The sequence below is a fragment of the Salmo salar genome, chromosome 08 (genome assembly GCF_965601325.2).
Source record: "Salmo salar chromosome 08, fSalSal1, whole genome shotgun sequence".
Taxonomy (NCBI): domain Eukaryota; kingdom Metazoa; phylum Chordata; class Actinopteri; order Salmoniformes; family Salmonidae; genus Salmo; species Salmo salar.
Window position 1 is genome coordinate 5,845,001 of NC_138298.1, and position 12,247 is coordinate 5,857,247.

Sequence of the window (12,247 nt, forward strand, 5' to 3'; positions counted from 1 at the left end):
ATAGTTTTTAGTTTTGTTTAGTTTTCCCCCCCTGCAGTTTTGCTGCCTGGGGGAGGTTTTTTCGCTTTCATTTTTGATTTACAATGACGGACAACATGGCAACGACAAACGGAACGGACAAAGACAACGAAAATGCGCAACGGAAGGAAAACGAAAATAAAGAAGGAATGAAATATGGCAAAGAATACACGGTGGCAATTGAGTTGGTGGGAGAAGAAAAGATGACGACGATGGAATTACTGCGAGCAATTAAGGAGATGTGTGGAGAGGTGGTGGGATGCCGAATGAAAGGCGAGAAGAAGTATGAAATTACGATGAAAAACGGAAAAGGTAAAGAACGGCTAATGGACGGTTTAAGGATAAAGGACACCAGGATTATGGCGAGAGATGTGAATGTAAATGAATTGGTGGTGTCTTTTATGAATCTCCCGGTATACATCGAAGACAAAGTTATACTGGACAAGCTGAGTAGCTGGGGAGTAACGGCCGTCTCGGAGATAAGGAGGAGAGTTTGGCCTGGAACGGAGGTGGTTGACGGAACACGGTTTTGTAAAGTTAAATTTACGGAAAAAGTAAAATCATTGCCATATTCCACAAAAATTGAGACGCTGGAAGGAGCTGAATACTTCAGGGTGATCCATGACAAGCAGGTCAGAGTTTGTCGATTGTGCATACAACCTGGGCACATAGTTAAAGATTGCCCTGAATTCAAGTGTTTCAAGTGCGGCAATCAAGGCCATTATGCGAGAGAGTGTGTCGGAGAGAAGGAAAGGAATGTTTGTGGAAGATGCAGAAAGAGATTGGCGGAGTGCAACTGTGGAGAAGTTATGACTGAAGAGGGGAGTCAAGTACTATTCGAGGAAGCAGTTGTATCATCGCAAGAAGGAGAAGAAGATGGAGGAGAGGACGTGGTGGAAGGTGGAGAGACGGAGGAAGGAAGAAGGGAGAAGAAAGAAGACCAGAAGATTAACGAAATTGGGAGCAGTATGGATTCGGAAATAAGAAGGTGGAGTTTTCAGGAGGAGAGGGGAAGTGGATTGGGGGGAAGCACGGGGGACTCACGGGTTTTGGGGGAAAGCACAGCACAAACAAGTACCTCGGGGGGTGAAGAAATGGAGAGGGTCTTAAGTTTAATGACAATAACAGAGACGGGTATGAACACGGGGAGCACAACGACTACTACACGTGAGACGGAGATGAACATTCCAGAAACGGCGGAGAACACGGGGAGCACAACGAACATTCCAGAATCGGCGATGAACACGGGGAGCACAACGAGCATTCCAGAATCGGCGATGAACACGGGGAGCACAACGGATGAGGGTGTAAAGAAGAAAAGTTGGCTGGATGAAATGGACTTGGAGGAGATATCGGACTCGGATGATGGGGAAAAATTTGAAAGAATGAGAGGAGGATACAGGAAGAGGAAAGCAGCGGAGGGGGGGGAGAGAAAGGGTGGAAGAGGAAAGAAACTGGATAAAAGGTAGAGGATAATGAAATTATATTTTATAATTTTATTATTTATTAGTATGGTAACAATAATGTCGATAAATGCGAATGGGTTGAGAACAATAGGAAAATTTAATAGAATAGTACACATAAAGAATTCTGATATTTTATGTATTCAAGAGACGCACTGGGATAATATGTGTGTTTTAGAAATTCAGAAAATATGGAGGGATTTTATTTATGTAAACAATGGTAGGGGGAATTCATGTGGGGTTGCAATTTTAATAAGGAAGGATGTAGTAGAAAATGTGAAGAAGATATATAATGATAATAATGGGAGGATTTTAATTTTAGATTTTGAATATATGAGTAGGGTTTTTAGGATTATAAATATTTATGCGCCGAATAATGAAATAGAGAGAAGGAATTTATTTTTAGAATTAGCGAAATGGTGCAAGGGAAACTGTATTTTAGTTGGGGATTTTAATGTAAAAATGGATAGACTAGATATGACAAGGGGAGCTATTTTTAGAAGTGACGTATCTAGGGGGGTTTTAAGGAAGATGATGGTTGAAAACAATTTAATTGATATATGGAGGGAGGAGAATCCGAATAAGAGAGAATTTTCTAGAAGGCAGGTGGTTTTAGGGGAATTGAAACAGACACGGATAGATTTGGTTTTAGTAAATGAAGGGTTAAGGAATTTTATGAAAGATATTAAATATATTTTTACAACTTTTAGTGATCATGCTGGGTTAACATTTTCGGTGGGGTTAGATAAGGAAAGGAAAGGGGGGGGAATATGGTGTATGAATGCAGGGTATCTAGGTGATGAGGAATACGGGAAACAACTTAAATCTTTGATAGAAGATGAAATGGAGGATAAGCAAAAAGGGAATGATAAGTGCAAGTGGTGGGAAAATGTTAAAGAAAAAATAAAAGTTTTTAGTATTAGATATGCAAGGAAGCAGAGGAGTAGGATGACAAGAGCAGAAAATTATTTAAGAACAAAATTGAATGAAGAAATGAAGAAATGTGATAGTGATCCTGATTATACTATTGAAAAGTTTTTAGATTTAAAAGCAAAATTGAGCAAATGTGAAATAGAGAAGTGTAAGGGTGCAATTATAAGAAGTAGGGCAAAATATGTTTTAGAAGGGGAGAAATGTACCTCGTTTTTTCTTGGTTTAGAAAAAACTAAACAGACGAAATCATATATTAGTGAGATTGAAAATGTAAAGGGTGAAGTGGTAAATGATTATGTTGAAATATTAGAAACTGTACAGAATTTTTATAAGGATTTATTTAAGAAAGGGGAGGTGGATGAGGGGTGTGTAAAAGAGATTTTAAGTAGTGTGGATGTGCAAATTGGTGTTGAAGATAAGCAAAGGTGTGATAGGAAGATAACAATGGATGAAGTGAAAGATGCAATTAAGGGTTTACAAATAAATAAAAGTCCTGGAGTAGATGGACTAATTGCAGAGTTTTATAAAATGTATGAAAGTATTTTAGCACCTATTTTATTAGAAGTATATCAATATATGGAAGACAATGATACTGTTTCAGATTCCATGGTGACAGGGCTGATATCGTTTTTATATAAAAATAAGGGGAGCAAACTGAAACTAGAAAATTATAGGCCAATTAGTTTATTAAACTCAGATTATAAGATTTTAGCTAAGATACTGGCAAATAGGATGAAGATGGTTTTAAATGATATTATAGCACCTACACAAAATTATAGTGTGCCTGGAAGAGATATAGCAGATACCATAACTACACTTAGAGATGTGATAAATAAAATGAATAGTGACAAGATGGGGGGGATTGTTTTAAGTATAGATTTTAATAAAGCTTTTGACAGGGTGGAACATGATTTTATGTTTAGGGTACTGGAAAAGTATGGGTTTGGAAATGGTATAATAAGATGGATAAAATTATTATATAGAAAGGCTAAAAGTAGGGTTAAATGTAATGGGGTTTTAACAGATTCTTTTATTCTTGAGAGGTCAGTGAGACAGGGGTGCCCTTTATCAGCTTTATTGTTTGTTTTATCGGTAGAACCCTTAGCGGCATACCTTAAAAAAGATCATTTTATAAATTGTGTAGAGACTCCGCAAGGAGGTTTTAGTTTAATTCATCAATATGCAGACGATACCACAATTACAGTCAGGGATGAGGGAAGTGTTAAAAGGGTGATGGAGTGTTTTAAAGTATATGAGAAAGCCTCAGGAGCTAAAGTGAATATGGAGAAGTCAGTAATAATGTATGTTGGGAAGAATAATGAGGGGACTTTTCCTTTTAAGGTGGTAAATGATTATTTTAAGGTGTTAGGTGTGTTTTTAGGGGTGAAGGAACAAGAAGCTAGGGATCTGACATGGAGTGGGGTTATAAATAAAGTTAGGAAGGTAGTAAATATGTGGAGGGGGAGGGCTTTGAAATTAAAAGGGAAAGTAATTGTTGTAAATTCCTTGCTGATGTCAATTTTTATTCATGTCATGAACGTTTTAGATGTACCAGAATGGGTTTTATCTGAAATGAATACGATTTTAGTTGATTTTTTATGGGATGGGAAAGGAGCGAAAATTTCTTTTAAAACATTGATTGCAGGATATGAGGAGGGGGGTTTGAAGTTGGTGGATTTAAATGTGAGGAAAAAAGCAATTAGAGTTAAAATGGTACGAAAATATTTATATGGTGAACTAGATTATGGATGGAAAAGATTTTTTAAGGAGTATTTGCAGGAGGTTGGGAGGATGGGGGACAATGGTTTATTGATGTGCATGAGAAAAGAAATGTTAAGCTAATATACCATTGTTTTATAGAGAAGTGTTTGAGGCTTGGGGGGAGTTTTTACCAAATATTTATTATGAGTGTACCATTTTAGACAATATTTTAAATCAGCCAATTTTCTTAAATCCCAAGATACAATATAATAATAAGATGTTGTTTTGTAAATATTTTATGAGGGCTGGGATGAGACAGATTGGGGATATTTTATACGAGGTCATTCCAGGTTTTCTTCCTGTACAAGCGATTTATGATAATGTTTGTGAAGTGGAAGATGAAATGAGCAAAACTACAGTAGATAATATGTATAAGAGAATTTTAGGGTGTATTCCTGAAGAATGGGTGCTTTTAATAAATACAGAGGTGGTTGAGAGAGCTAAGGGTTTACCGGTTTTATATTATGAAAGTAATGGGGAGAAACATGTTTTATCAGGTTTGAAAGTTAAAAAGATTTATGAAAAATGTATTTTAAGAGAGATAAAAGCTCCTGCTTCAGAAAAAGTGTGGTCTAGGGTATTTGTAAATATAGATGTAAAATCAATATGGAAGAATGTCAATGTAAAATATAATTCTATAGAATGTGAAGATAATGATTTTAAATTGAAACATAATAGGATTTTTACGAACGTGGTTTTACATCAAATAAATAGAGACATTAAAAGAGAATGTGATATTTGTGGTACGGAGGCGGAAAATTTTATGCACTTTTTTATTGAATGTAGTAGATTACAAGGGTTTCATGAGTTTATAAAGGGGCTTTTAGAACAACATTGGGGAGAAGATATTGTAAATGGGGTTGAGTGGAGGAGGTTGTTTCTATTTGGTATAAATGGAAAAAGCAAAGTTTTTAATATTAATTTGATGAATTTTGTTCTTAGCCATGCTAGATACGCTGTAAGACAAAGAAGGAATTTAGGACATTATGAAGGGAAAATTGTGAGTGTGGAGGTTTTATTTAAAAGTATTTTAGAGAAAGATATTGAACTAATATATAAATATGGAGGATGTAATTTTGAAAAACTGTTTGTGTGGGGGAGCACTTTTATCGAAATTGATCAAAATGGAAAACTTGCTTTTAATTATTAATTGGTTTTAGTGGATGATTGTGTTTTTTAATTGGTTTTATTTTCTTTTCTTTTTTGATTTTGTAAAAGGATGAATTGTTCATCCTTTTTATTATTATTGTTTGAATATTGTAAATATTATGTGTTTTTTCATAATAAAAGATAAAAAAAAAAAAAAAGGTACGCCCGATCTCGTCTGATCTCGGAAGCGAAGCAGGGTCGGGCCTGGTTAGTACTTGGATGGGAGACCGCCTGGGAATACCAGGTGCTGTAAGCATTTTGTCCACGAGGGTGTGCCCCTGCACTATTTCATCAGCAACACTGCCTTGAAGTAAGCATTTAATGATGAATTGACTAAATGCAGCTTCCTGCCTTTTTAATAGGATCAAATTTCCTTGTGTTTTCAATTAGCATCTGCCTTGTATTTATAAGACAAACAAGAATATTGTTGCTGAATGCAGCTTGTGTGTGCTTTGTGCTCCTTTGCCCTGTTCAAATGATGAAAGGAAATAAAGTTTGTATTTTATCCAACTAAAAAAAAAAAAAAAAAAAGGTACACCCGATCTCGTCTGATCTCGGAAGCTAAGCAGCGTCGGGCCTGGTTAGTACTTGGATGGGAGACCGCCTGGGAATACCAGGTGCTGTAAGCATTTTGTCCACGAGGGTGTGCCCCTGCACTATTTCATCAGCAACACTGCCTTGTAGTAAGCATTTAATGATGAATTGACTAAATGCAGCTTCCTGCCTTTTTAATAGGATCAAATTTCCTTGTGTTTTCAATTAGCATCTGCCTTGTATTTATAAGACAAACAAGAATATTGTTGCTGAATGCAGCTTGTGTGTGCTTTGTGCTCCTTTGCCCTGTTCAAATGATGAAAGGAAATAAAGTTTGTATTTTATCCAACTACCTGTGCTAAAAAGTGATGGGAACAGTGTTTGTAATTTCTTCTACTTTTTCAGTGACACAAAGTTCAAGCTGCTTATCTAATTGGTGAAAATGCAATGTCTGTTTATCACACTCACTTTGACTATATATGTTGTAGCAAGAGATTGTTTCTCGCTTACGGCCATACCAGCCTGGGTACGCCCGATCTCGTCTCATCTCGGAAGCTAAGCAGGGTCGGGCCTGGTTAGTACTTGGATGGGAGACCGCCTGGGAATACCAGGTGCTGTAAGCATTTTGTCCACGAGGGTGTGCTCTTGCACTATTTCATCAGCAACACTGCCTTGTATTAAGCATTTAATGATGAATTGACTAAATGTCTGTTTTATCAGACTCACTTTGACTATATATGTTGTAGCAAGAGATTGTTTCTCGCTTACGGCCATACCAGCCTGGGTACACCCGATCTCGTCTGATCTCGGAAGCTAAGCAGCGTCGGGCCTGGTTAGTACTTGGATGGGAGACCGCCTGGGAATACCAGGTGCTGTAAGCATTTTGTCCACGAGGGTGTGCCCCTGCACTATTTCATCAGCAACACTGCCTTGTAGTAAGCATTTAATGATGAATTGACTAAATGCAGCTTCCTGCCTTTTTAATAGGATCAAATTTCCTTGTGTTTTCAATTAGCATCTGCCTTGTATTTATAAGACAAACAAGAATATTGTTGCTGAATGCAGCTTGTGTGTGCTTTGTGCTCCTTTGCCCTGTTCAAATGATGAAAGGAAATAAAGTTTGTATTTTATCCAACTACCTGTGCTAAAAAGTGATGGGAACAGTGTTTATAATTTCTTCTACTTTTTCAGTGACACAAAGTTCAAGCTGCTTATCTAATTGGTGAAAATGCAATGTCTGTTTATCACACTCATTTTGACTATATATGTTGTAGCAAGAGATGGTTTCTCGCTTACGGCCATACCAGCCTGGGGGCGCTAATCCTTGATTGGAGAAGTGACGACAGGTGCGAGTAATTGAGCTGTGAGTGTTTGCTTGAGAGTGTTTGCTCGAGAGCTATTTTCGTTTCTTTTTTGGATTTTGCAATATAATTTATTGTTTTTTCATTTGGATAGTTTTTAGTTTTGTTTAGTTTTCCCCCCCTGCAGTTTTGCTGCCTGGGGGAGGTTTTTTCGCTCTCATTTTTGATTTACAATGACGGACAACATGGCAACGACAAACGGAATGGACAAGGACAACGAAAATGCGCAACGGAAGGAAAACGAAAAAGGAGGAATGAAATATGGAAAAGAATACACGGTGGCAATTGAGTTGGTGGGAGAAGAAAAGGTGACGACGATGGAATTACTACGTGCAATTAAGGAGACGTGTGGAGAGGTGGTGGGATGCCGAATGAAAGGAGATAAGAAATATGAAATTACGATGAGAAACGGAAAAGGTAAAGAACGGCTAATGGACGGTATACGGATAAAGGACAACAAGATACTGGCGAGAGATGTGAATATTAATGAATTGGTGGTGTCTTTTATGAATCTACCGGTATATATAGAAGATAAAGTTATACTGGACAAGTTGAGAAGCTGGGGAGTAACGGCCGTATCGGAGATAAGGAGGAGAGTTTGGCCTGGAACGGAGGTGGTTGACGGAACAAGGTTCTGTAAAGTTAAATTTACGGAAAAAGTCACATCATTGCCATATTCCACAAAAATTGAGACGCTGGAGGGAGCTGAATACTTTAGGGTGATCCATGACAAGCAGGTCAGAGTTTGTCGATTGTGCATACAACCGGGGCACATAGTTAAAGATTGCCCTGAATTCAAGTGTTTCAAGTGCGGCAATCAAGGCCATTATGCGAGAGAGTGTGTCGGAGAGAAGGAAAGGAATGTTTGTGGAAGATGCAGAAAGAGATTGGCGGAGTGCAACTGTGGAGAAGTTATGACGGGAGAGGGGAGTCAAGTACTATTCGAGGAAGCAGTTGTATCGTCGCAAGAAGGAGAAGAAGATGGAGGAGAGGATGTGGTGGAAGGTGGAGAGACGGAGGAAGGAAGAAGGGAGAAGAAGGAAGACCAGAAGATTAATGAAATTGGGAGCAGTATGGATTCGGAAATAAGAAGATGGAGTTTTCAGGAGGAGAGGGGAAGTGGACTGGGGGGAAGCACGGGGGACTCACGGGTTTTGGGGGAAAGCACAGCACAAACAAGTACCTCGGGGGGTGAAGAAATGGAGAGGGTTTTAAGTTTATTGACAATAACGGAGACGGGTATGAACACGGGGAACACAACGACGACTACACGAGAGACGGAGATGAACATTCCAGAAACGGCGGAGAACATGGGGAGCACAACGAACATTCCAGAATCGGCGATGAACGCGGGGAGCACAACGAGCATTCCAGAATCGGCGATGAACACGGGGAGCACAACGGACGAGGGTGTAAAGAAGAAAAGTTGGCTGGATGAAATGGACTTGGAGGAGATATCGGACTCGGATGATGGGGAAAAGTTTGAAAGAATGAGAGGAGGATACAGGAAGAGGAAAGCAGCGGAGGGGGGGGAGAGAAAGGGTGGAAGAGGAAAGAAACTGGATAAAAGGTAGAGGATAATGAAATTATATTTTATAATTTTATTATTTATTAGTATGGTAACAATAATGTCGATAAATGCGAATGGGTTAAGAACAATAGGAAAATTTAATAGAATAGTACACATAAAGAATTCTGATATTTTATGTATTCAAGAGACGCACTGGGATAATATGTGTGTTTTAGAAGTTCAGAAAATATGGAGGGATTTTATTTATGTAAACAATGGTAGGGGGAATTCATGTGGGGTTGCAATTTTAATAAGGAAGGATGTAGTAGAAAATGTGAAGAAGATATATAATGATAATAATGGGAGGATTTTAATTTTAGATTTTGAATATATGAGTAGGGTTTTTAGGATTATAAATATTTATGCGCCGAATAATGAAATAGAGAGAAGGAATTTATTTTTAGAATTAGCGAAATGGTGCAAGGGAAACTGTATTTTAGTTGGGGATTTTAATGTAAAAATGGATAGACTAGATATGACAAGGGGAGCTATTTTTAGAAGTGACGTATCTAGGGGGGTTTTAAGGAAGATGATGGTTGAAAACAATTTAATTGATATATGGAGGGAGGAGAATCCTAATAAGAGAGAATTTTCTAGAAGGCAGGTGGTTTTAGGGGAATTGAAACAGACACGGATAGATTTGGTTTTAGTAAATGAAGGGTTAAGGAATTTTATGAAGGATATTAAATATATTTTTACAACTTTTAGTGATCATGCTGGGTTAACATTTTCGGTGGGGTTAGATAAGGAAAGGAAAGGGGGGGGAATATGGTGTATGAATGCAGGGTATCTAGGTGATGAGGAATACGGGAAACAACTTAAATCTTTGATAGAACATGAAATGGAGGATAAGCAAAAAGGGAATGATAAGTGCAAGTGGTGGGAAAATGTTAAAGAAAAAATAAAAGTTTTTAGTATTAGATATGCAAGGAAGCAGAGGAGTAGGATGACAAGAGCAGAAAATTATTTAAGAACAAAATTGAATGAAGAAATGAAGAAATGTGATAGTGATCCTGATTATACTATTGAAAAGTTTTTAGATTTAAAAGAAAAATTGAGCAAATGTGAAATAGATAAGTGTAAGGGTGCAATTATAAGAAGTAGGGCAAAATATGTTTTAGAAGGGGAGAAATGTACGTCGTTTTTTCTTGGTTTAGAGAAAACTAAACAGATGAAATCATATATTAGTGAGATTGAAAATGTAAAGGGTGAAGTAGTAAATGATTATGTGGAGATATTAGAAACGGTACAGAATTTTTATAAGGATTTATTTAAGAAAGGGGAGGTGGATGAGGGGTGTGTAAAAGAGATTTTAAGTAGTGTTGATGTGCAAATTGGTGTTGAGGATAAGCAAATGTGTGATAGGAAGATAACAATGGATGAAGTGAAAGATGCAATTAAGGGTTTACAAATAAATAAAAGTCCTGGAGTAGATGGACTAATTGCAGAGTTTTATAAAATGTATGAAAGTATTTTAGCACCTATTTTATTAGAAGTATATCAATATATGGAAGACAATAATACTGTTTCAGATTCCATGGTGACAGGGCTGATATCGATTTTATATAAAAATAAGGGGAGTAAATTGAAATTAGAAAATTATAGGCCAATTAGTTTATTAAACTCAGATTATAAGATTTTAGCTAAGATACTGGCAAATAGGATGAAGATGGTTTTAAATGATATTATAGCACCTACACAAAATTATACTGTGCCTGGAAGAGATATAGCAGATACCATAACTACACTTAGAGATGTGATAAATAAAATGAATAGCGATAAGATAGGGGGAATTGTTTTAAGTATAGATTTTAATAAAGCTTTTGACAGGGTGGAACATGATTTTATGTTTAGGGTACTGGAAAAGTATGGGTTTGGAAATGGAATTATAAGATGGATAAAATTATTATATAGAAAGGCTAAAAGTAGGGTTAAATGTAATGGGATTTTAACAGATTCTTTTATTCTTGAGAGATCAGTGAGACAGGGGTGCCCTTTATCAGCTTTATTGTTTGTTTTATCGGTAGAACCCTTAGCGGCATACCTTAAAAAATATCATTTTATAAATTGTGTAGAGACTCCGCAAGGAGGTTTTAGTTTAATTCATCAATATGCAGACGATACCACAATTACAGTCAGAGATGAGGGAAGTGTTAAAAGGGTGATGGAGTGTTTTAAAGTATATGAGAAAGCCTCAGGAGCTAAAGTGAATATGGAGAAGTCAGTAATAATGTATGTTGGGAAGAATAATGAGGGGACTTTTCCTTTTAAGGTGGTAAATTATTATTTTAAGGTGTTAGGTGTGTTTTTAGGGGTGAAGGAACAAGAAGCTAGGGATCTGACATGGAGTGGGGTTATAAACAAAGTTAGGAAGGTAGTAAATATGTGGAGGGGGAGGGCTTTGAAATTAAAAGGGAAAGTAATTGTTGTAAATTCCTTGCTGATGTCAATTTTTATTCATGTCATGAACGTTTTAGATGTACCAGAATGGGTTTTATCTGAAATGAATATGATTTTAGTTGATTTTTTATGGGATGGGAAAGGAGCGAAAATTTCTTTTAAAACATTGATTGCAGGTTATGAGGAGGGGGGTTTGAAGTTGGTGGATTTAAATGTAAGGAAAAAAGCAATTAGAGTTAAAATGGTACGGAAATATTTATATGGTGAACTAGATTATGGATGGAAAAGATTTTTTAAGGAGTATTTGCAGGAGGTTGGGAGGATGGGGGACAATGGTTTATTGATGTGCATGAAAAAAGAAATGTTAAGTAATATACCATTGTTTTATAGAGAAGTGTTTGAAGCTTGGGGGGAGTTTTTACCAAATATTTATTATGAGTGTACCATTTTAGACAATATTTTAAATCAGCCAATTTTCTTAAATCCCAAGATACAATATAATAATAAGATGTTGTTTTGTAAATATTTTATGAGGGCTGGGATGAGACAGATTGGGGATATTTTATACGAGGTCATTCCAGGGTTCCTTACTGTACAAGCGATTTATGATAATGTTTGTGAAGTGGAAGATGAAATAAGCAAAACTACAGTAGATAATATGTATAAGAGAATTTTAGGGTGTATTCCTGAAGAATGGGTGCTTTTAATAAATACAGAGGTGGTTGAGAGAGCTAAGGGTTTACCGGTTTTATATTATGAAAGTAATGGGGAGAAACATGTTTTATCAGGTTTGAAAGTTAAAAAGATTTATGAAAAATGTATTTTAAGAGAGATAAAAGCTCCTGCTTCAGAAAAAGTGTGGTCTAGGGTATTTGTAAATATAGATGTAAAATCAATATGGAAGAATGTCAATGTCAAATATAATTCTATAGAATGTGAAGATAATGATTTTAAATTGAAACATAATAGGATTTTTACGAACGTGGTTTTACATCAAATAAATAGAGACATTAAAAGAGAATGTGATATTTGTGGTACGGAGGTGGAAAATTTTATGC

General features: G+C 36.6%; 2 non-coding genes across 2 annotated transcripts; both read left to right on the top strand.

Moving 5' to 3' along the window:
* Nucleotides 1–6,362: 6,362 nt before the first annotated feature.
* On the top strand, nucleotides 6,363–6,481 carry LOC145850938 (5S ribosomal RNA). Its single transcript, XR_014372787.1, has one exon. It is a non-coding gene; the product is annotated as a 5S ribosomal RNA (ribosomal RNA).
* A 139-nt stretch (nucleotides 6,482–6,620) lies between these two features.
* LOC145884011 (5S ribosomal RNA) lies at nucleotides 6,621–6,739 on the top strand. Its single transcript, XR_014395590.1, has one exon. It is a non-coding gene; the product is annotated as a 5S ribosomal RNA (ribosomal RNA).
* The last annotated feature ends 5,508 nt before the right edge of the window (nucleotides 6,740–12,247 follow it).